This window comes from Euprymna scolopes, chromosome 3 (assembly GCF_053919585.1).
Source record: "Euprymna scolopes isolate OS-2025 chromosome 3, ASM5391958v1, whole genome shotgun sequence".
Lineage (NCBI taxonomy): Eukaryota > Metazoa > Mollusca > Cephalopoda > Sepiida > Sepiolidae > Euprymna > Euprymna scolopes.
Window position 1 is genome coordinate 138758339 of NC_136484.1, and position 26695 is coordinate 138785033.

Here is a 26695-nt window from a genome sequence, read left to right on the forward strand (position 1 = left end):
TGCATTTCCACTAAGATTCAAATAAAATAATAGGTTCATTATATTCCATGATAATTATTTGATAAATACTGAAAATTCCATTAAAATTGGTTAATTTCCTAATTTTTCGTGAATTTTTACGTAAAGGGAGGGGGGGTCAAAATGTTTATACATTTTGAGCATAAGCTATTCATTTTACATATATCTAGTAAAACACTAGACTGAAAATGCTGAGGTCTTGGTGTGGATTTCTGGCCATACTATCCGCTTTATTTGTTGAGAATTTATTATTTGATTAATTATTAATTAATACAATGTTTTCATTTCTAAAAGAGATTAGGGTATTTAGATATCGAAATGACACACATTCTGCAATGTATTTATTACGTTTACAAAAATTGTGATTAAAAGACAGATAGACACAAACGCACAGAGAATATGCCCCTTTTGTTATGAGTTACTTGTCCCCCAGATTAAGTGTCGTTGTCCTACAGAGCGCGTATTAGCGCGTGGGAAAATATCAGCAGCAGCTATAGGATAGCTGGTTTGCGTTGATATTAGCAGCAGTAGCCGAAAAAAACAACATATGCAAATTATATTATAAGTCGATTGTCTCGCAGATTAATTGTCGTGGTCTTATACGTCCTGAACTCTTATATAAAAAAGAGGGGTCATTTTTATATTTCCCAGCCAAAAGTGGGAAGATTGTAAAAGTTCCCGTATGTATCATCTTTCCTTTACCACTGTCACTATCAATCTATTTGTATACTTCTTGTTTTTTTTTTTTTGGGGGGGGGCTGTCAATTGCTTGCGATAAGCCATATTAAAACTGTACGATATTTCCAAGATCAAGCAGATTGGTGGAAAGATTCAAAGATGTGTGTTAAAATGGTGATGAAGAAAGTGAACGAGATTCAAACTGAAAGCGAAGAATTTCAAAAATTCCTGACAATCTATAGGATTACCCCAAACACGAAATCCAATGTGGGAATGAATCCAGCTGGATTACTGTTTGCGACAGAGATTCGCTCGATAATAGAAAAAAGTAATCACGCCAGATGAGAATTAATCACCGCTTGAAAAAAAGCCTCAAAGCCAGCTGATAATATTAACATTTTGAATTAGCACTCAGTTAAGAAAACCCAGTTAGAAAGCATTCTCAAAAAATAGGAGACAAGTGATAATATATACAATTAAACATCCAAAACGGGAGATCGAAAGATACGTCAACCAAATTTTTAACAAATGGTTTACACCAAAAGTGAATGAAAAGTATAACTGTTAATGTTCGATGTAACTAAACTTTCCGCAATTTCTAAAATACGTTCATGCAAACACAAACGGATACCAACGGAACCAACGATACTTGATTCTAAGAAACAAGTGAAGCATGCAGGTGGGTGCACAGTCAACGAGGCATAAAAAATGACTAAGTTCAGCATTTGCTCCCCCCCCCATTTAGCCCCAAAAGTCTCCAGGGGACGTTAAATCCTGGTGAAAATGAACAAACAGGGCAGTTTTAGGCCTTAATATATGTAAATTACTAAGTTCTAAGTTCTGAACTATGCAAAAAAGAAATGACTAATTCCATGATTTACCCCAAAAGTCCCCAGGGCCTTAACATATTTAAATTTAAGTTCAGCACCATGCAAAACTGCTAAATATACATACACAGAAAATTTTGGACAAATATAGTAAAATAGTACCAAAAATGGAGCGTTTTTATTAGCTCTAAAAGAGTCTCTGGGGCACACCCAAGAGTTATCGCGAAGTATAGAGAAGCAAAATTATATAGAAATCTGATAGTTACAACTTTTCAGAAAGTTTTATAAAAATCCAAGGCATCAAAGTGTAAATTTTCGCTATTTTAACCCGAAAGGAACCCCATATCATGTTTAATGTTTGTGCAAAATTTCAAAAACTTCCAAGGTGTAGTTATTGAGAAAAGTACGGACAGACGAACGGACGAACGGACAAGGTTGAATTTACAGTCCACCCTTTTCTTTAGTCGGGGGGGGGGACCAATAAATGCAATGTTTAAAGTGGAAATGTTATGTATGGCTCGAACACATGACTACGATTCACGTATACTGAAGGAGAATAACATGGTTGGAGTAAGTAGAAGACGCGAATTCGAATGCGAACATTTACTCGTCTACTTGTCAATTCAGTTTCCAGTTGTTATTATTATCGTACCTAACGGAATAAATCGATTCTATATATTCTATATATTATATCCGTATCCGTATCGACGATACACGTGTAAGCAGCTGATTCGACAAAGATGAATAATAAAAAATGGATCCATATTAATAATAAAAAAAAAGTTCCGAAACGGAATACGTATTATTTGAAAGAAACAATTGAAAATGCTTTTTATTGCAAAAAATGGCTCATCATAATCAAATATGCAGGGCGCTACTGGAAAAAGGTCTGACACTTGATAATAAGAAAACAAAATAGGCAATAAAGACAAAAAAAATGCACATGCAGAAACCGGACATTTTATTTATGAGCAGCTAGAGTTGCATGCTACATTATTTTTCTGTGTAACAGATGCCAGTGGAGAAGACCATCTCAAGATGAGCTCGAAATGAATCAGACTCATTGGTGACCATGTATTTGTTTATAGTTATTAACTCCTCTACAATTGCAGTCTTCAGAGAGTTGACCGTGTTGTGGGTGTGCTTGTTGGTCTTGGCCTCGAGAACGCTTCAGAAGAAATATTCAAAGGGGTCGTAGTTGGGTGAAGATGGCAGCCATAGACCTGCGGTAAGGAATATTACTGAATAGCTACTCATGAGTCATTATATTAATCTTTAATTAGTGGTCCCATGTATATGTCAGGCACGGGACTTATTAACTGATATGTTACTGCGTATTTAATGATTTCTAGAAACTTTTATTTCGGAAATCTAGTTCCGTATTTTATCTATTTACGACTTTAACCGACCCACGCACGGACCGATAGCATTGATTTTGATACAGAAGCCGACAAATATGGTTATTTTAAATATTCATTTATCAGTGCATGTTTCCGTATCTCTCTCTCTCTTTTCTCTCTCTCTCTCTCTCTCTCTCTCTCTCTCTCTATATATATATATATATATATATATATATATATATATTCTCTTTCTGTATGTGTCTCTCTTTTTTTTCTCTCTCTCTCCCTCTCTCTCTCTCTCTATCTATTCCTATCTATATACATGTCTTTCCTTCTTTCCAATACGCCTCTCAGTAAAAAGTCTTATCTTCTTGTTTATATTTAGAGTAAACATGGTGGTTATGCTTTTTAAAGTTACATATATTATTTACCTTCCCCATTTGTTGACGTCCTACGTTTTTTTTAATTCTTTATAACCGAAATTTATACGAAATTTATCTACGAAAAACATGGGTATCTTTTGCTAGTCTTTCTCAGTGATTTTCATGTCAGGTGGTCTACTGAACTACAATTTCTGGTTTTCCGCTGTAAAACCTTCGGGTTAGTAAGTACTCGTCCATCTACAACCACTGGAAAAATGTTTCCATTTTTTTTCTCACCCTGTATTTAGTTGACAATGATAATTATTTTTGTGGAAGAAGTAGAAGTCAGTTTTTCTTAATAGTTTCCTTTTAGCAGACACTGGTTATTTCAGAATGAATTCTTAAGATAAATAAAATCTAAAAATTGATAGAGAGAGCACTGTGGAATTTCCATGGGATCATGCTCGTCAATAAATTATAACTAATATAAACACTTTAAATATAGTTGTTATATATATCACAATTTTATATCTTACGGTTGACAAATCATGATGACCTTTGTATCAAAATGAAACTTTTGAGGAATGTTTTATTAAGGTGCTACCATTTATCAAGGACCAAGATCCACTCGAGGATAACGGTTAAATAGGTGTTAGGTGGACGGCGAGGCAACACCGTGATGATTGGTAATGAGAGTGTAGTGGTGATTTGCCAGAATTTAATTACAAGAGCGGATCAACAAGAATTTGTTTACATTGGACTTGAAAATGATTACGTTGTTGTCAGCTGGGAAGCAGTCCCGCGATATTGCGTTCCACAGAAGAGCAGTTCTAGAAAAGAAACTTTGTTCATGGAAGTTTCGTTTAATTTTCGGTTAAGAGAAAGAAAAGGGTAAATCAATGACAGTGGTTGTTGCTAGACGAGTTTTTTCTGCGAATGTTTTACAAGATGAGGAGCATAGATTAGCTCTAACCCGAACATCTGCCATGAACATAACGAAAGCAACGTCTCTTCTGTAATGTAGGGTAGTGGGGACGAGAAAAAGGCATTGCTCACCAGATTTCGGAATCGGTTTTGAATTCTATAAAATCAGGAAAGGGTGATCTTACCAGCACCAAAACGATATCGATTTTAGAAGTTGTACTTTCCAATATCGATAGAATTAGATCATTTTTTAAATTTTTTCCAATTTAATTATTTCTAAATTTGGATCATATTCTGATTCTTTGTCAGGAGAAATATTTGAATTGTCATTAATTTCGTATGAATCAGCCGAATGGCTTAATTCTGTCAAATACATAAAAGGGGGGGGGGCTTCCGTAAATAAAACTGGTTATATGGAATCGAGTGGATTCGAACTCGGTATACCTAGGTCAATAGTCCGCGTCTTTATCCACTTCACCACAGCCCCATCCCATTTATAGAAAATAAACAAGTTACTAATTTGTTGTTTCGATTGTTTTATTTTATGACATATTAACTATTTTCGAGTCGAGTTTATACTTCAAGTTCAGTATATCTTCAAATATTTATGCATAGTGTTTGGCTTAATTGTTTTGTTTTACGGCATATCAAACCTTTTCAGATCATTGAATGCCAAATTTAATAATTTTGGTAAAAAAAATAATACACTTTAAGTTCGGTGTATCTTTAAATATTTATTCGTAGTGTTTGGTTTGGTTGTTTGATTTTGTTGTTTTATATTCGTTTTTTGCCTTTTGGCGTTGAAGAACATGATTGAGTTTTGAAAAGTGAAAAGAAAAAAAGCGGTAACTTCAATGCTTGGTGTATTTTATGTCAGGAAGTCGACATTTTCAGACAGCATGATATTGTAGCAACAGCTGAAAAAAAACTTTAAACTGAACGGTTAAATTAATAATACTTTGATTTTTTTTTTCAAAAGAATAAAACATATTTTTAAATACTAAAGTTACGATTTATCAAAAATTTTAATTTGTTGTTGAAATTGTTGTCACTGTTGTTGTTAGGTTGCTCTTGTTGTTGTTGTTGTTGTTGTTTTGGTTGTTGTTTTTCTTGATTTTGTTGCTGCTGTTGTTGCTGTTGATTTTTTGTTGCTATTGTTGTTGTTACTGTTGTTTTTGTTATTGCTGTTGTTACTGTTGTTATTGTGGCTGCTGTTATTGTTGTTGAATTTGTTATGATTGCATTTGTGGCTGTTGTTTTGCCTTTGTAGCTGCTGTTGTGACTGCTGTTGTTGTTCTATGGTTATTGCTGTTGTTGTAGCTGCTGCTGTTGCTGTTGTGGTAACGGCTATTGTTGTTGTTCTTACTTTCGTTATTGTTGTTGTTGTTGTTGTTGTTGTTGTTGTTGTTGTTGTTGTTACTGTTGTTATTGTTGCTGGTTTTGTTGTTATGTGAGTCAGACATCTGCATAGAGCTCGCGAAAATCGTGCCTTAGGTTTGTCTAGTCTGCATAAAGTCCTCCTTATTAGTCGTAGTTATTCGTCAATCTGTATGATTGCAAGGTCTTACCCTAGACATTGAGAACAGCAAAACTGAACGGTTACATATCAAGTCAGGGAAGGTTTAACTCAGAAAATACAAATGAATGGTGCAAAAGCAACGTTGCCACTCTACCGCCATTAATTTGTGAACCCTAACTCTGACATTTTTTTTATATATTTTTGGCTTGCCGCATGCAGAGAAACAAGAGACCAGAGCGTTGCCGATGCATTTGTTTAATTTTCATCAAAGCCCCGTCAACTGGTTTTGACCCGAAATCCGCTTGCTGCTTGATCTCTTCCCCATGGGTGGCCCTGCTAGGAGCAGAAGTCCCAGACATCATGGCTCTGACACTACCTTATTGTGCTATCACACTCTAACACGATGAGCAAGGGTTGGACTTTAGGGAAATGAAAATAAATGATTTGTTTGATGTGTGGTCTAAAAAGTTTATTTTTGAAATATTTAAACATTAAACAATAATACGAGTCTATAAAGTATAACATTTTGTAAAATATAAGAAACATATTCTCTTAAGAAAACATACTTTGATGATGATGATGATGATGATGATGATGATGATGATGATGATGATGATGATGATGATGATGATGATGATGATGATGATGAAAAAGATACGACGAATTAGTGTTCTGAAATGTATGCTTGGAATGTAATAGTTTATTCACATTCCAAAAAATTTCTTTCTAGAAAACAATTCGAAGCACAATTGTTTGGTTCAAGTATACATAAAAAACTGAATCAAATTTTTGCTATTCGATTACCATAGGAATGTTTTATTAAGGTGCTACCATTTATCAAGGACCAAGATCCACTCGAGGATAACGGTTAAATAGGTGTTAGGTGGACGGCGAGGCAACACCGTGATGATTGGTAATGAGAGTGTAGTGGTGATTTGCCAGAATTTAATTACAAGAGCGGATCAACAAGAATTTGTTTACATTGGACTTGAAAATGATTACGTTGTTGTCAGCTGGGAAGCAGTCCCGCGATATTGCGTTCCACAGAAGAGCAGTTCTAGAAAAGAAACTTTGTTCATGGAAGTTTCGTTTAATTTTCGGTTAAGAGAAAGAAAAGGGTAAATCAATGACAGTGGTTGTTGCTAGACGAGTTTTTTCTGCGAATGTTTTACAAGATGAGGAGCATAGATTAGCTCTAACCCGAACATCTGCCATGAACATAACGAAAGCAACGTCTCTTCTGTAATGTAGGGTAGTGGGGACGAGAAAAAGGCATTGCTCACCAGATTTCGGAATCGGTTTTGAATTCTATAAAATCAGGAAAGGGTGATCTTACCAGCACCAAAACGATATCGATTTTAGAAGTTGTACTTTCCAATATCGATAGAATTAGATCATTTTTTAAATTTTTTCCAATTTAATTATTTCTAAATTTGGATCATATTCTGATTCTTTGTCAGGAGAAATATTTGAATTGTCATTAATTTCGTATGAATCAGCCGAATGGCTTAATTCTGTCAAATACATAAAAGGGGGGGGGATTCCGTAAATAAAACTGGTTATATGGAATCGAGTGGATTCGAACTCGGTATACCTAGGTCAATAGTCCGCGTCTTTATCCACTTCACCACAGCCCCATCCCATTTATAGAAAATAAACAAGTTACTAATTTGTTGTTTCGATTGTTTTATTTTATGACATATTAACTATTTTCGAGTCGAGTTTATACTTCAAGTTCAGTATATCTTCAAATATTTATGCATAGTGTTTGGCTTAATTGTTTTGTTTTACGGCATATCAAACCTTTTCAGATCATTGAATGCCAAATTTAATAATTTTGGTAAAAAAAATAATACACTTTAAGTTCGGTGTATCTTTAAATATTTATTCGTAGTGTTTGGTTTGGTTGTTTGATTTTGTTGTTTTATATTCGTTTTTTGCCTTTTGGCGTTGAAGAACATGATTGAGTTTTGAAAAGTGAAAAGAAAAAAAGCGGTAACTTCAATGCTTGGTGTATTTTATGTCAGGAAGTCGACATTTTCAGACAGCATGATATTGTAGCAACAGCTGAAAAAAAACTTTAAACTGAACGGTTAAATTAATAATACTTTGATTTTTTTTTTCAAAAGAATAAAACATATTTTTAAATACTAAAGTTATGATTTATCAAAAATTTTAATTTGTTGTTGAAATTGTTGTCACTGTTGTTGTTAGGTTGCTCTTGTTGTTGTTGTTGTTGTTGTTTTGGTTGTTGTTTTTCTTGATTTTGTTGCTGCTGTTGTTGCTGTTGATTTTTTGTTGCTATTGTTGTTGTTACTGTTGTTTTTGTTATTGCTGTTGTTACTGTTGTTATTGTGGCTGCTGTTATTGTTGTTGAATTTGTTATGATTGCATTTGTGGCTGTTGTTTTGCCTTTGTAGCTGCTGTTGTGACTGCTGTTGTTGTTCTATGGTTATTGCTGTTGTTGTAGCTGCTGCTGTTGCTGTTGTGGTAACGGCTATTGTTGTTGTTCTTACTTTCGTTATTGTTGTTGTTGTTGTTGTTGTTGTTGTTGTTGTTGTTGCTACTGTTGTTATTGTTGCTGGTTTTGTTGTTATGTGAGTCAGACATCTGCATAGAGCTCGCGAAAATCGTGCCTTAGGTTTGTCTAGTCTGCATAAAGTCCTCCTTATTAGTCGTAGTTATTCGTCAATCTGTATGATTGCAAGGTCTTACCCTAGACATTGAGAACAGCAAAACTGAACGGTTACATATCAAGTCAGGGAAGGTTTAACTCAGAAAATACAAATGAATGGTGCAAAAGCAACGTTGCCACTCTACCGCCATTAATTTGTGAACCCTAACTCTGACATTTTTTTTATATATTTTTGGCTTGCCGCATGCAGAGAAACAAGAGACCAGAGCGTTGCCGATGCATTTGTTTAATTTTCATCAAAGCCCCGTCAACTGGTTTTGACCCGAAATCCGCTTGCTGCTTGATCTCTTCCCCATGGGTGGCCCTGCTAGGAGCAGAAGTCCCAGACATCATGGCTCTGACACTACCTTATTGTGCTATCACACTCTAACACGATGAGCAAGGGTTGGACTTTAGGGAAATGAAAATAAATGATTTGTTTGATGTGTGGTCTAAAAAGTTTATTTTTGAAATATTTAAACATTAAACAATAATACGAGTCTATAAAGTATAACATTTTGTAAAATATAAGAAACATATTCTCTTAAGAAAACATACTTTGATGATGATGATGATGATGATGATGATGATGATGATGATGATGAAAAAGATACGACGAATTAGTGTTCTGAAATGTATGCTTGGAATGTAATAGTTTATTCACATTCCAAAAAATTTCTTTCTAGAAAACAATTCGAAGCACAATTGTTTGGTTCAAGTATACATAAAAAACTGAATCAAATTTTTGCTATTCGATTACCATGTATATCAAATTTCGAGTCTGTAGACTAAAAATTGACAGAGTTATTGCGTAAGGAAATGTACACAGACAGACAGACAGACACGCACACACACACACACACGTTCACTTTTATAGATATATAGACTAGCATGTGTGCCCGGCGTTGCCTGGGGTTTTTGAGCAAAAAAAAAAAAAAGAAAAAACAACAAAAAAAAACGGTTAATTCTTTTTAACTTTGACCCCTATTATGACCCCTTAACATTTATTGTTTTGGGCTCAAATCAAGTTATTAAGTTAGATACATGTCCAAAGAAACCTATATCTAAAATTTCAAGTGTTTCAACCCAACATTGTCGGAAGAGTTTGGTAGTGTACTCAAAGGTGAAATCATTGAATTTTGACCCCTTAACAGCCAAATTTCTGTCCGAAAACCAATTCCATCGAGTTTGGCAAAACTCAGTACCCTGTATATCAAATTTCGAGTCTGTAGACTAAAAATTGGCAAAGTTATTGCGAAGGAAAATGTACACAGACACACACACACACACAGACACGTTCACTTATATATATATATATATATATATATATATATATATATATATATATATATATATATATTATATATAGTACCACGCATTAGTATTAGATACATGTTATTTTTTATTTTATGTTCGCCTTTTTTCCTGATAAGTAATATCTTGTAAAGTTGTTTTAGTTGCATCGTAAGGAAAAATTAAAAAACTGATGGTTGAATCTATTTTTATATCAAAGTTGAAAATTACGCATGAAAAAGTGTTGATACATCACTTTAGTGTTTTTGTTGTGTAGCCTCTTTTTTGTTTCACTGCTTCTAATCGTTTCCTATAGGTTTTCCTTGCATAATTCCTTTAGTTCCTTAACATTTTGTGGATTTCGCTTATGAAGTTTTACCTTCAAAGAATTCCACAAATTCAGGAGACTGACTTAGCCAATTGAGAGTATTGATACTATCATTTTTAAACTATTCTTTTGTGAGTTTTGCAGTGTATTTGGGGTCATTGTTGTGTTGAAGCACGAAATTCCGACTATGTCCTAAAGAAGTTGTAGATTTCTAAAGGTTCTTCGCTATTCATTCTACTATGGATAGCATGTTACTCATCAATGCCCTTGGAAGGAAAACCTCCTGTATCATAATGGAACCATCCCCAAACTTAACTGTGGAGATGGTATTGTGCTTGTTGAAGGCAGTGCCGTTTTTTCGATAAACACTTGTCGCTGTGTTCCTTCTGAATTTTGTTTCATTTGACCAGATTACCTTTTCCCCAAAACTGTATATCTTTCTTTTCATAAGTTTCGACAAAGATTCATTGGTTTTTGTAATGTTTGATTTTCAGCAAATACACTTTTCTTTGTGATTTTGAATGAAAGTCTTTAATGCTATCTTTACATTAATTTCAGTACCCTCAAGATCAGTTTTAATTTCGAAACTAGTAATTAGGATTCTTTTTCTTTTTTTTTTACATTTCGGCTGATCCACCTTGAAGTAGCTTCATTTATTTTTCTCAGTTTTCCACTTCATGGAAGTTTTGCTATACTGTCGTCATAATTCTTATACTTTCTGATGCTATTTCCTTACTGTACTTAATGCTAGATTAATTATTTGCTAATTCTTTGGTAACCTTGTCCTCCTTTGCGGTGTTCAATGATTCTATCTCGCATATCTCAGGATAATTCTTTAGTTTTTGTACATCAAAGAGTCAAATGATTAGTAACATTATTTTGTGAACAATTGTGCGTTTCTATAATTGGTTAAAGATAACCTTTTAATATTATAAAAAAAAATGAACATTTAAAAGTTTATTAAATACAAAGTTGCGATTAAAAATGTGAAAAAAAGTGTCATGCATCCAATACTTTTGCTTGGGGTAATTTTGAACTTTGATAAAAAAAAAATTGATTCAAATATGAGTTTTTAATTTTTCTTTAACATATAACTAAAAGAACTTTACGATATATATATATATATATATATATATATATATATATATATATATATATATATATATTTCATTTACTCACATAAATTAATATACGAAAGTATAAATTTATGCGTAAACTTTAAGTATTTACTTCAACAGTGCTCAATACGTACGTAGAGCTAGTTAGTAAGTTATAAAATATATATGGCGTTTCATACACCCTAAGATTCTTAGTGGATGAAACGCGAAATATTCAGTGTAGCTTAATCGCCATTTATATTTTATAACTTACTAATATATATATATATATATATATATATATATATATATATATATATATATACAAATTTTGCTATACAGGCATGACCATGTTTAGATCTATAGTATAAATAAAATAAACTTTACCTTAGTATAACAGGAAAAATGATGGACTACTACTAATAACAACAACAATAAATAATTAAATAAATACATAACAAAATTAAAAAATACTTTAGTATAAAATAAAATGTGAATAAACATCCTAATTAAAATTAGGTCATCACAAAGAAAAGAAAAACATCCTCGCTAAAACAACAAAGAAATAAGTGCGTGCGCTGATTGACTACAATAAATTAGTAATAAAAACTAAGAATTTGATTGTCTGACTAGCGAACCCAGTACTACTGATATATAAAAAACACAAAGCAACATCAATTCCATACAATACCCTGACGAATCCTCACGAGAATGAAACGCTGAAAATTCTGTGTAATTGCAATATATATTTTCAAAACTTACTAACTAGCTTTATTTATATATCGAACATTGTCGAAGTAAATACATTATATATATGCATATATATATCCCCGAAACAGTATTTAATGGTAAACAACTGATGATCCCTTAAAAATAAATTATTACTTGTACTATAGTGAATTCGAGAGAGTAAATTAATGCAATGATTGCAGGTGATTGAATGGCTTACTGACTAAATGGTTTTCTAACGCATGATAAAAATAATTTTTTGTAGTTTTAAAGGTTAAATCTTCCATATATATATGTGTGTGTGTGTGTGTGTGTGTGTGTGTGTGTGTGTGTGTGTGTGTGTTCATTTACAGTACTACATGATTCACTTTCACTCTTAAACTACTTAACCGATCATTATGGAGTTTGGAAACTGGGTGTAAACGGTTCAAATGTTCAGATTATATTTAGATTAAGTTTCATGCAACATTGGTTAAAACAAACAGGTATGGAAGCCTTTTGTGAAAATTCAGATACCTCTGATTAGTATGAAATCTTTGCAATGAATACCAGACATCAATTAATAAATATTTCAGTTTCTTTGTGGTGTTTTGGGGGCATCATATAGGTACAATCTTCCATTTGACAATTCAAATGCGTCAGATTTGTTCAATTCTTATTATACAACAATGAAGGAAGAGTCCCTAAATTTCAATTTCTTTTCCAGATATTCGTAAGTATAACTCTTAAATTTTAGACATTTTTTAGAATCAAAATGCACAGAAGATCGAAGGTTTCATCGGCCAAAAAGTTATGAGAATAACATCCAAGATTAAAATAGGAATCTGGATAATCCAAATAATGCAAGTGTTTTTCACCAGAAAAAAATGTCTAGAATCCCTGAAGGAATCATTTTTTTTTTCTTAATGGAATGAATATTACGCCCATATTAATTCCAAAGTAGGAATTGAATTTACTGGGTGTGTTTGTGTTCATGTCCTATCTGCATACGCACACATACATATATATATCCAGAATTATTAATACTCTCTCTCTCTCTCTCTCTCTCTCTCTCTCTCTCTCTCTGTATATATATGTGTGTGTGTGTGTGTTCTTTTTTGCGTATGTTTAGTGGTTCATATGGCGTAAACTGAATGTTTCTTTTACTTTGCCAAAACATCTCTGATTTCACAAAAACATAATTGTGTTGAGATTTCTGTAAAGTTTAAATATCAGCTTATTTAGCTTAAAACTCAGACACGATTCATTTCAACATCGCAAACAATTACACTCTGTTCTCTCCTCTGTATAATACGCCGGTTCTCAGTATTTTCATGTTAAAGTTTGCTGCATTTCCTAAACCGGATATCTGATGGTTGGTCACGATCGTCGTGATGTTTCATGAAAAAGTTGGGTCGCATCCAACCAAAGGATTGGCCAGTTTTTTGACGCCAAGTATGTCGTCTGTAATACGAGTGTGCGTTCTTCAGACTGCAACAAACATCTCTGGTCGGTAGATATTTACTTGCTACTCACCTCAGCAAGATGTGACACAAAGTCGGAAAGTGGGGATATGCAGCCAGTGCCCATAAAGGAGAGCCACTCTGGCCTAGTAAAAGTTGACTAGGTACACCCCAATCGGTATTCCCCGGTAATTGCGCCTCAGACAACAAGCAATAAACTTACCTCACCCGAAAGCCGGTTGACAAGGCCGGGGAGAATGGATCTCCTAGATAATACTCAGGCGGTGTACCTCAGTACGACAGGTACTGGGTCGGGTTCTGACCCTGCACCTATCGGACTGATTGCCAAGAGTGGATTCCTTGCTGGTACTTTCTACCCAAGTTTCAAAGCAACCGAAGCAGCAACCAGACTCATCCCTCAACATTAAAAATAATGAGGAGGGTATTCTCTCCGGCGTCGGGTTCTGTTGATACGTCACAAACTTAGACGCGAAAGAATATTTTTCTTGCTGCAAAGATTAGTTATACGTAGTTTAATAAAATTACTAAATGCATTTAGCGTTAACATGATTTACATCGACGGAAACATTTGTGTAAAGTAAAATCTAAGATTAAAATAGTTCAGACATATAAATATAGCATATAAAGACATAAAATGTGCTTTAGATTCGTCGAACACCTTGTATTTGTGGGAGCGTTTTCAGCATTAGATAAAGAAGCTCTCACAAATTCGATTAGATTTCGTTGCAATAGAATATACATTATTATAGTAAGAACCATTAAATTATTATTATTCGTAGTGTTGCCTCTAAGTTTCTAATAATTAATTTAATTTGGTCGTCATTAGAAAAGTAATTACTAATTAAAACTTACTTAATGCTTGCATTTTTTATTCGTTAAAGGATATGTTTCTAGTTGAAAAGTTTAGTTTTGTATGGGTTAATGGACATTTTACCTTTGCTATTTTATATCGATGTGGACATTCGGCTTCAAAATTAACGATGCTTAAATTAAAAATTGGTTGTTTTATAAAAAAAAAAGGGTGGATGCGTCGTTTTCCAATCAATGAGTACAACTAAAAGCGGAGGTTTGTTATTGAGGTTCAGCTCATAATTGTATAACTGATTATAACCTATCAATCAAATACTATGCAAATCGAAAACATTTGAATTTCAAATAAGAGATTTGTTCCTATATTATGCCATTCCCTTAAAACCGTTTAAAATACTCAAAACAAACTCAAATTAGAGGAATATTTGTTAATATGTCTAATATCTATTGCTGAAATCTTTTTTTATGGAAATCGCTCCAGACAAGGCATGGAGCCACTTAATGTGAGTAGCTGAAAATAAATAATACAACTTCAGGGTCAAAAACCATCAAATAACTCATGGAATGTGACGATTAAAGAACAAAATAAAGGAAGCGAGATTTACGTAGCTGCCGAAAGTAAACCCAAGTTCCACTTTCTATTCTCGTGAAATGTAAAGACGAAAAGTGCGCACGGTGACAAGCGAGCAAAATAATGAAAGCTTTACTTGTATACTAAATCGAGAGGGGTCTAGGGATTCGTTTTGTATAAAGGATGTCTTCCTCTCTTCTTCCTGCATATGTTCTGAGAATTGTTAAAACAAGAGATAATTAAAAACCTGTTTAAATGTTTAATTTTTGTTCAAGGATTAACAACTAAGAAGAAAGAATGTTCAAGACTATTGTCACTAATAGAATGATACGAATATAACTTTTGCAAAAAGTTACTGAAGAGTGCCAAAAACTGATAAATTTAAAACGAGATAATAAAAGTAACGAAATTAAAGTAATAGTCCAGATTCAGCGGCTTAGGAAACAAGTCCAACTGAAAATAATGTATAATTGTAAAGTGGGCAGAGGAAAATATAATATTAATGTATGTTTTTCAAAAACAGAAAGTGCCATATTTATAACCGGAAAAGAGATATAGCAAAAAATATGTAAGAAAATTAGAAAAATCCGGAAAGATTTTACTCAATTGCATCTAAAATAAAAAGTAATAACTTTGGTAAAAGAAAATACGTAGACGAGGAAATAAATAGACGGAAAGTCGTGTTTTTATTAGACACCGGAAGTGATTTGTTAATTAACGGGTTAACTTGGAATATAATAGGTCGCTTTGAGTTACAAAATACCGATAAAATAGCTAGGGTTAGGTGTATCAGGAAAAAATACAAATTCATAGGATAATTAAAAAAAAAAAAAACTTTGTATAAAAAGACCCACTTTTTACCTCCAAAAATATATTTTCTGAATTAATTAAAGAAAGAATATTCACCAAAATTGATCTTCCAAAATCGTATTTTCAAGTGAAGGTTGACGAATGATTTAACGATCAATACGCACAAATGATTTTATAAATTAAAAAGGTAGCGCCAAGTTTATTCCAACAAATAGTGGATTCCATGTTGATTGGGTTGAATTTCGTGGTGGTAAATTTGGTCGATATTCTTATCAAAAGTAATAATATCGAGAAACATAAGAACCACTGTTGGAAAATCTTCAGAAGAATACAAGAATGCGGGTTTAAGGACTTATTTTAGAGTAATGTTATTTTTCTTGGGTAAAATAGAATATCTAGGACAGATGATAAAGAAAAACCCAACCCTAACAGATGTGAACCAATAAAGAATAAGTTTGTGCTAGACAATAAAATAAAGCTATGAGAATTTCTTAGTGAAATATTAGTCTATACATTCCAAAATTTACGACTTGAGGGCAACATTGAATAAATGAATTCAGAAAAATAAAGAATCGTGCTAGTCGAAAGAATACAAACATTCATTCGAAAAAAATTTGATATCATATATAGTATTAGATCACTATTACCCTAACAAAGTAATTGTCGGAGCAGATGCAAGTGGGAACGGAATAGCTTAAATGGTTGCATGCGGAAAGTGACGGATCAACTAAACCAATAGCAAATGCTTTGAGAGCGTTAATTTCGGGAAAGAAAAATTATAGCCAAATCGAAAAAAGTTTTAGCTATAAATTTCGCGATTAATAAGTTTCATAGATATATTTATGGTAGGTCTTTTATTTTGCAAATAGATCGTAAACTTCTGTCAATTTTAGCATCGAAAAAGGGATTACTGACTTATACCGTGAACATGCTATTAAGATGGAGTACCATCTAATTGAATTATGATTTTAAAATAGTGTATTTGCCATCTAAAAAATTGCGCATACTGATGGGTGACCAAGAGTGATACAAAAAAAAAAAAAAAAAAAAAAAAAACGAGAATTATTGAAGATACAACGATTGCTGCGTTTAAAGAAAAAGAAATATCGGAAATACTCATGAATACCGTTGATGAGTTACCGATTACGCTCGAAGATATAAAGAAAGCAGCGAGTACGGATGAGTATATAGCGAAAATGAAAAAAAAATTGTTGTTTACATGAACACAAGAAAAAAGGGTTGATCGTATTTCCATTTTCTATTTGTGATGGTACATTACTGTGTGCAGAGTAGTCATTCCTCCTGTTCTTCAGAATAGGATTTTAAAAGATATTCATTTGGGCCATCTTGGAATGTATAGGATGTAAGCATTGATGCGAAGTTGTACATTTTGACCTAACATGGACAGGGATATTAAGAAATTGGTGCTAATTCACTTACGGATCCGCGCTATTTTTTTAAATCGTATTTCTAAGTTTAAAGTTTTACGATATGTTTTTTTTTTTATTATTCAAGTGTAAGGTTAAAGTACAGAATAGGTACAAAACACCCTCTCTTCCCCATGTTAAGAATGGCTTTTTAAATAATAGCGTTATTACTTCAGCACGGATCACTCTCTGCATGAGTACCAAGAAATTTTACAAAGGTTGTCAATTAGCAGCTAATGCACCACCAGAAAACTCAACTCTGGCCTAAAATTTACGTTCCATGAACACAACTAAATATTGATTACACATGTCTATTGAAAAGGTATTACTATTTAGTATTAGTAGATAACTGCTCGAAATGGCCAAAAATTTATAAAAATAAACATCTTATAGCGGCAAATTCAATAAAAAGCTTTAGAAGAAGCATTCAGCAGATTCAATGTACCAGAGATCATAGCAAGTGATAATGGGCCAATGAGCGCTAGAAAAGAATTTGAACAATTTTGTAACAACATGTTGTATATCCTTGTAATTCTCTGAACGAAATACAGTCACTAAAAATGCTATTCAGATGTTTTCCCTTCTAAATTCCTACACATCTAAACTGGGTAGATCCTGAATGCCATGATTTGTTCGCATAAATGAAATTTGAATCCAGTTAATTCACTTCGTCGTTGAAAAAAAAAACGTTATTCGTCGCCTTTAAATATGCAGACATTAATTTTAAGCTGGTGTTTGTTTTCACTCATCTATTATATAAAAGGGAAGTCGTGTTTTCCGTCCGTGTGTTCGGCTGGATAAAACTCAGAAACTACGCGTGAAACGCTCAGAGGCCTTACATAATAAGATTCAATGTGATCCCGGCTTGGTTACAGAAAAAAAAGTTGCTGTAGTGTAACGTTGTCCGGGAACCAATACGTTGTAGTCTCAGTCGCAATTGAGGCAAAGAATAGAAAAGAATTTAAACTCGCTTTTTTTTTGTACAAGGATATTTTTCCTCATTATTTCGTTGCCGCTGTTACATCTCTCAAGTGATCGTCCTCTCTAATGTGCTCTTTCTCCTTTTTATAGTATTTTTCTTTACCGTTTTTGTAATGTATTTGCATGCGTGCGTCCACGCTCTGTTACAGTATATATAGGCTTGGAGTTACTAGTCACCAAATGGGAGTAAAAAATTACTATTTTCTTTTTTACTGGTTGTGATTCCAAAACAATACAGAAACTAGGTAAAACAGTCAGTTAGATTTCTTCTTGTTTTCTGTTATTCTATAATTTTGAATTTGTTAAAGGAAAAAGAGACGGAAGAATATGGAATAAGCAAAAATATCTTTTATTATACTCCCTGTGTTTGAACATTTGATAATCCAATAAATAATTTACATTTTATTCTTCATCATATATATATATATATATATATATATATATATATATATATATATATATATATATATATATATATATGTATATATATATATATTTCAGGTTGAAAGATATGAAAAAATTAAGAATAATGTAATTACAAAAAGGGTCGTTGATAGTGCTCAATCAAAGAGAGCAAATTATAGTTTTTTTATTTCTTCTTTATGTAAATACAGTCATATCTAGCTACGATGTGCAGACCGTTTCGATCATAATTGATCTCATCTGGTAAGAAAATTCAAAATTAAAAAGGTACAAAACCGTTTTCAATTTTAGAGGAGAGAAAATATACTTTGGCATGACTAGCGTGAATCAACGTTTAACTTGATTAAATTAGGATTAACCTCGCTTCACGCACGTCATGGGAAAGTATATTATATTTTCTCTCCTTTAAAATTGAAAAGGGTCTTGTACCTTTTTAATTTTTAAATTTTCTTGCCTTTTTTTATATGGAGGTCACCACTTATCAAGGCCCGGAGGCCACTCAGGGATAAGGGTTATTGCGTGTACAGTAATCAATGAGATAGTATTGTAGTAATGATTAGTATTGGAGATTTGATAGAGTGTCTTACTTAAGAGGGCAGTTTGTCAGGAATTTGTTTATGACTTGAAGACATCCAAGTTGTAGTCAGGTGGGAAACAGGCAAACGGAAAAGAGTTCCACAGTCGTGCACTTCTGAGAAAGAAGCTCTGCTCATGGAATCTACGTTTGGATTTAGGCACAGATAAAGAGTGGGGAAACGAAACGGTCACATCATAGCAAGATGACTGAAAGAAAAAAGAAAAACTAATATATATATATATATATATATATATATATATATATATATATATATATATATATATATATGGTTGGCATCCGTCAGTCTAGAAGAATAAGGTGGTTGCGCGTGTAGAGGTGGTTGAACACCGTCTTCTGTGGCTGAATAAGCCTATCTCTGATCTACATTGTCGGTTGCAGACATTGCAAGTAAAGGTCGGTGCATCGTATTGATGGTCTGTTGAATTTTGTTGACTGGCCTTCCTGAATAGTCTTTTTATCTCTGTCCGTTCTGCGATGTCTCTTTCGCTAGTGGTCAGGTCTTTGGTTACCGTTTGTCTCCAGATGTTGCGAACTTCAGATTTAAGCTCCCGGCTAGTATCACATTCTTTCATATCGCCTTTTCACACGTCGACATCGCGGAGGTAAGCACCATGGAGAGTGTCTTTTGGGATTCGCCCATTGTCCATACGGTGCACATGGCCTATCGTAGGCGTCTTTGGCGAAGAAGGGTGAACATAGAGCGCATACCAGCCCTTGTGAGCACAGCATTTTTGTAGCTATGCTCCTCCAAAAATTTCCAAGAATTCTCCGCAGACTACGCATGTGAAATGTGTTCAGTTTCCGTTCTTGGTGGTTGTAGATTGTCCATGCTTCACTGCTATGTAAAAGGATGCTGCTGACACAGGCCATGTAAACGTTCGCTTTTGTGTAGATGGTGAGATGTTTATTTTCCCACGCGCAAATTTTCAATTTTGCAAGTTATATATATATATATATATATATATATATATATATATATATATTTGCCGGGGGCACGTTTGACCTTACCGGGTCATAAAATAGGCTTAAATATATTTTAATTCGTGCGTGCAGATTTCGTATTCATTATTACAGATCCAATCCTCTATTAAATATTATATTGTACTTAATATATAGTACTGATTTCAAAAGTTAAGCAAATGACCGGTGATGTCAGCTAGAATTGAAACTGAAACATTTAGCGCTACAGCTGTGTTCTTTACACCGAGATTAATATTAAACGGCTTGGAGAAATGAATATGATTCAGGCATGCACAGAAATAAATAGAAATATGCCGGCAAGTTGAAATGAACAACTTTCATTTTAACTTGCCGATACATATATATATATACGCGTTATTCATCCATTCAAACAAAGATTTTATTTGTTATAAACCATTCTTGGTATATGATTACTATTTCCTTCTAATGTCAGTGTTATGTAACCAATAATTAAATAGTTCACTGGTTAAATGTTTACACACAAACAGATACGCACACATACGTCTGCTGGTTTATTTATATAGGTAGAAGATATATATATATATATATATATATATATATATATATATATATTGTTAGATAGATAGATAGATATATAGATAAATAGGTATAGATAGATATATAGATAGATAAGTACATAGACGCACACAGACACACACGAGCATATGTGTGTGTGTGTGTGTGTGTGTGTGTGTGTGTGTGTGTGCTCAGGTAAACAATAAACCCGTAGCGTACGAATATCTAGGGCATTATAAGTGTTATTAATGATATGACCAGTTGCCCTTTAGAGTCAGTAGGTAGGTGGGCGTAGTAATTGTTTGTAAATAAATTATAAGACAAGTGATCCAACGTTCTTTTAACGTGTAATGCATTCATCTATTAACAAATACTTTGTTGTTGTTTTTTTCCAGTGGCACGAAATAACCATAGCAATAAATGGCGTAATATTGCTGTTGCTTGATACTTTTCCGTACCGTCTCCCCGAGTGATCCGATGGTGCTGATCATTTAACACAGTCGGAAAGGTGAGTCTATTTCCGGAAGGTTTGAGCGAGCTCAAATGTTAAAAGTCTATAATATTTCTGTAGTCAATTAAGAATACCTACTGACTTCAAAGATAATGCGAATATGTTTTTCTAGCTCTTCACTAATTAGGCTGTCTCTCTCTCTCTCTCTCTCTCTCTCTCTCTCTCTATATATATATATATATATATATATATATATATATATATATATATATATATAGTTATATATATATATATATATTGCGATACGTTCTATATGGCGATGTAAGATATTATCCACGTTGTTTTGGGGGTCTATTATTTGGGGAGGGGGGTATAAATATTATTGTTTTAAATTTCTGGTTCTACAAGATTTTACATATCTCTCTCTTCTTTTCCAAATTACGTTTTCCTTTTTTCCTCCATATTTTTAACTTTGTGGCAGGTTTTGAGGAATCGCCATTCCTCTCTAAAGAGGAATGGCGATTGTTTAGTGTTATGAAGAAATCTTCCGCTATCCAAGGAAACACGTGTAAGACACAGTACATATATGTGTGCGTATGTGCATTTGTGTGTAGCTATCCACATAGGCTTTTTCGCTGTTATAGCATCTGTTCAGTGTGGCTAGACACGCAAGTACTTCAATACTGGTAGTGTTATAAAACAATCTATGCAAATAAAACTTTGGAAAGAAGTAATGTAGGTAAAATATTTTCTCATAGTTTTCCTTAAAAGGGAAATGGATTCCGTACTGTTCATTGTAAAAGTGTTTTCTTTTTTCAAAACGTCTTATGATAAGCTGTTCTTGTGAAAATTTTCGAACGATATAGGGTTTGAATTTGTCCGAATGGTCTTGAAACAATTGTAACGAACAATGAAATACACAATTGGTTGCTATCAATCCATTCTTTGGTGTCTTGATTTTGTTAAAACAATATATATATATATATGATAATATATATATGATAATATATATATGATAATACATTTTTTTTTCTCATTTTCAAATAGTAAAATATTCTTTATCCCAAAATCTGTCATTTTGCCATTGATTAATTTTTTTTCTCTCTATTTCAGATATTGTACAGATAAATGTCCGCAAGTTTTAGTGACAACATTATCTCTAGCTATGGCGATGTCGAATTGCCACCACGTTTCCCAGAGTTGACTAGCCCCGACTTTTTCTTGTGGGGATATCTCAAAGAAAGAGTTTATGTTAACCAACCCCAAACCCTGCAAGAATTGAAGAAACGCATCAGAAACAAACTAAGGGAGTTAAATCGCAATTCAGAGATTCTGCAATCTGTCACGAATAATGTCTTGGAAAGAGCACAAATACGCGAAGCTAAAAATGGACAACATTTAAAACACATTATTTTTCATAATTAATAATTGTTTGATTTTTGCATATTTTTAAATTCCCCAATGTTTTTATCAGATTGTGTTAAAATTACAGAAAGATATCATAAAAATAAAGAAACTATTTAAGTTCAAAACCATTCAGTGACTTTTGGACATCGTGTACAATATTCTTCCTCGGGAAATACAGACAGCTATTCTTCTTTCGTGTCATGCCCTGGCATGTCCTCAGAGGTTGTAAATTGAGGTTGAAAAATGTTTAAACATAACAGTGTGAAGCGCCGGTCGTACGCATGTGTCAAAATAATAATAGGAAATCCACTGCTGTCTAAGAAGCACTGGCCTGGTCTATATTTTATAAAAAATAACAGTATTTATTATTTACCTGTCACTGCCGTCTGCCACTTTTTTTTTTTTTGCTAGTAAAAAAAATCATCTTCAAAGTCAAACGAATTGTACACACATAAAAAATAGTAGTAAAAACTGTTTCTTGATTTGAAATTCTGATGATGAAGTACAAATTCGAAAATTAATTTTTTAAAATAATAAACTCAATTGCATTATATAGCGGTCTTATAGCTTATTATTTCTTATATAAACAGTGATTTCTAAGACAATTTCTTATTTACTTGAACTTTTTGTTATTTCTGATTTTCTAATCAAAATTTACAGTTTTTATTGATGAATATTAGTGCCAAATTCATATAATTCCTGCATTATGCCTGAATGGAGTGTATTAAACTTCATTCATCGACGTCTGATGTATAAAATACTAGTTGTACCTAACCCAGCAGTGAAGTGAGTTTAGTTTGCAATTTTTATTTGGTTGCATATTTCTAACCTTAAGACATACTACTCCTATTATATTCTTCAATTTAAAATGAGTTTTATCGTCCTTGGTGATGTTTATTTTTAAGAGTTTATTTTAAAATGCTTCGTAGTAAGAGGCGTATGGGTAGTATTGTTTAAAACTCAAATTGGAACTAAATACGTTGTGCCCCAACCAGCCACAATGGTAAGATATTACCCCAGAGAGGGGGTTAAGGAGAGCTAAATTAGAATTATGGCAGAAAATTGCAACAAAAAGGGGGCAAACGAGAGATGAATTAGAGTCTTTTTATTTTAATGGCAGATCCCGGATGATAGTAGGTGATCTTGCTGGTTAGAAGGAGAGATGGTTTGGTCGCCGATGTGAAGTACATTTTCTTTTTAACAGAAAAAACAAAGTCGAAAATATTGAACAATATTGCTATAAAAAAATGATTATTTTGAAGTATCTACCCTTTGTCTGGGCTAGAGGGGTGACCTAAAGTCAAGGCCGAAGTCGGCCGGTTCGTGGGAATCAGCGATGAGAACATTTGTTATGTAGAAAATTACCTAATTGGCGTGTATGAGGGAGGTGGCTAATTATCCAATCAGGGCAAACCAGATTATGGCGGATTGGACGGGGATTGGCCAAAGAAGAATCTCAGGTTCCACCAGATGCCACCCACTCCTCCCATATATAAGGCCCTGCAGAGCAAGGAAAATCAGTTTTAGAGTTTTTGAGCTCAAGTTTCGAAGAGCTTTGGAGCCCTGGGGAGACTGTCCACCGCCCCAACTTACCCCGCGTGAAATCACTCGTCCTTTGACGGATTGATAAGCAAGGAATCGGTTGTAAAAACAGAAAAAGAACTACGTTTGAATACTACCGAAAGTACCAGAAAAAATATGATCGACGTTTTTCTATTCTTTTTATTTTAATTCTCCTGTGAAACACTGTACATAATTATTTTTATTTTTCTCTTCTTCTGAATAATTATTTTTATACGAAAACTACAGCCAGTCAGCGTCGATTTATTATTATTATTATTATTATTATTATTATTATTATTATTATTATTATTATTATTATTATTATTATTATTGGCTCACAAGGAGTTTTCACACAGGTCTTCAGAAATATTTCCCTGAAAACAACCTGTGGTGTTCCCTGGAAGCTGAGTGACAACAATTTTCCCCAGGTTTCCAGTGCTCTCCATCTCATTCGATAACATTTGCAAATAAATTTGCATTATTGCAACAGCTGCTTCACATTGATTTCTCGTTGGCAGCAACTATTGGTCTTAGCTGAGATTTGAGTGGAAATAAGCCTCCCCAAAGTCCCAGTTCTCTTCACACTTATTTGGCTGAGATTTGGTCAGTTCATCGGTCTTTCCTTCCTTCTTGACTCAACTTGGTTATTTGGTCTCGCTTTTGGGAGGCAGTGATGTGGTAATGGGGGTAGGGTTGGGTTAGAGAACTTATAGATATGCGGTTTCAGTGTTCTGGATTCCATGTAGTGTTTCATGTTTTGCCTTTGCAGCAGTTTGTCTGGCCCGCACTTGTTGCTCCTGTGCGTTAGTTTCCACATTCAAGGGGTTATCTTAATATTTCAGCTGTTTTCATGATTGTTGTTCGTTGTATTTTTCCAGTTATTCCTCTGGTTACAATTTCTCCCATTCTTTTTTCAAAGTTCTCCGGGAGTGTTCCTAGTGCTCCTACTATTATAGGTATTATTTTGATTTTCTCCATCTTCCATATCCCTTTCAGTTCTCTGGCTAGCCCTGTGTATTTGCTCCGTTTCTATTTTTTTTATATTCACCCTTTGGGCAGTTGGAACAGTAAAGTCTACGGTTTGACAGAGTTTTTATTATTATTGGCTCACATGGAGCTTTCACAAGTCAACAAACGATCTGATTGGAGACCTGTGGTATTCTCTGGAAGCTGAATGACAACAAGTCTCCCCAGACGTCCAGACCTCTCCACCTCCTTCAATAGCATTTGCAAATGAATTTGCATCATCGCAACAGCCGCTTACTATTGATTTCTCGCTGGTAGTGGCCATTGGTTTATGCTGGAATTTGAGTGGCAGTCAGCCTCCCCAAGGTCCCAGTTCTCTTTGCGCTTGTCCAGCCGAGGTCTGGTTGGTGCTCGCTCCTCGGTCTTTCAGTCCTTATTGACCTTTCTCGGCCCTTTGGTATCATTTTTTTTTTGGTGGGGGGAGGGATCGGTGATGAAACAATGGGGGGAGTGCATGATGGAGGGTGCAGAACTTGTAGATATGCAGTTTCGGTGTTCTTCATTCCCTGTAACGCTTATTCGTTATATTGTCTTGTATTATTCTCCGCATTCAAGGGTTTTCCTTAATATTTCAGTCATTTTCATTATCGTTAGTCGTTGTACTTTTGCAGTTATTCCTCTGATTCCAATTTCTGACATTCTTTTTTTTGAAGTTTTTCGGGATTGTTCCTAGTGCTCCTACTATTATTTGGACTTTCTTCATTTGGACTTTCTTCATCATCCAAATCCCTTTTAACTCTCTGACTAGCTCTGTGTATTTGCTTCGTTTCTTCTTTTCTTTCATACTCACCCTGTAATCAGCTGGAACTGCAAAGTCCACGATTAGACAGGATTTTTCTTTCTTGTTAATTATTACGACATCTGGTCTTCTTGCTTGGATGGGTTTGTCCGTCTATATGTCTATGTCCCATAGGATTTTGTGGTTCTCGTTTTCGAGTGCTGTTGCAGGTTTATGCTTGTACCATTTGTCTCTACGCTCAAAATGCAGTCGTTTACACAATTCCCAGTGTACCACCCTCTCCACTTGGTCATGCCTGTTTTTGTATTCCTTTTGGGCAAGTTTGCTGCATTCGCTTACTATATGGTTTATCGTTTCGTCTCTTTGTCCAAAGAGTCTGCATTTACTGTTTTCTTGTGTTTTATCGATCCTTGCTTTGATATGGTTGGTTCTTGTCGAGTTATCTTGTGCTGCAGTTATTAGAGATTCAGTTTCTCGGTTTATATGTCCTTTTCGCATCCATGTCCAGGTGTTTTCGTTATTTTCATCTTTTGTCATTCTTATGAATCTTCCGTGGAGTTGTTTCTCTTCCCACTTCTCTTTTCTCGTTTTGTCGTTTGTCTCTCTGTTTTCTGTTTTGTTTTTTTCAGTGTCTCTCGCTGCCATAATTATTCTTTCGGTGTTTTGCATTATGTGTTTTTCTAGTTCTTTTGTCGTGTCCTTCACACAGTCTTCTATAGAGATCAGTCCCCTCCCACCGTCTTTCCTTTTCACGTAGAGTCTGTCAATATCGTCCTTTGGATGTAGTGCATTATGCATGGTCATGAGTTTCCTGGTTTTCTGGTCGAGTTGTCTCAGATCTTCTTTTATCCACCCTATAAACAGCCCAGAGTATCTTACTAGTGATACTGCCCATGTATTAATACCTTTTATTAGGTTTTTACTATATAATTTAGTTTCCAGGAGTTTTCTTGTTCTCCTGAGGTATTCCTTTCCAATTTTCTCTTTCATTTCTGTTGCTCTGATGGTGTCCGCTTCCAGAATTCTCAAGTATTTATAGTCGTCTTGTTTCCCTAGTGCCCTCATTTCTGTTTGGTTGGGTAATTCCATGCCTTCTGTCGTTTCCAGTTTTCCCTTTCTTATAACTAGTTGTGCGCACTT

The 26695-nt window shown here is 34.0% G+C and overlaps 1 long non-coding RNA gene across 1 annotated transcript in view; it reads left to right on the top strand.

Annotated features, from left to right (window-relative positions):
- LOC145259257 (uncharacterized) overlaps positions 1 to 24025 on the top strand; it is a 96129-nt gene extending 72104 nt beyond the window's left edge. Inside the window, exons 2-3 of the long non-coding RNA XR_013864145.1 lie at positions 20765 to 20877; positions 21934 to 24025. This is a non-coding gene — a long non-coding RNA (uncharacterized LOC145259257). The remainder of the gene's footprint in view (positions 1 to 20764; positions 20878 to 21933) is intronic.
- Positions 24026 to 26695: the final 2670 nt, after the last annotated feature.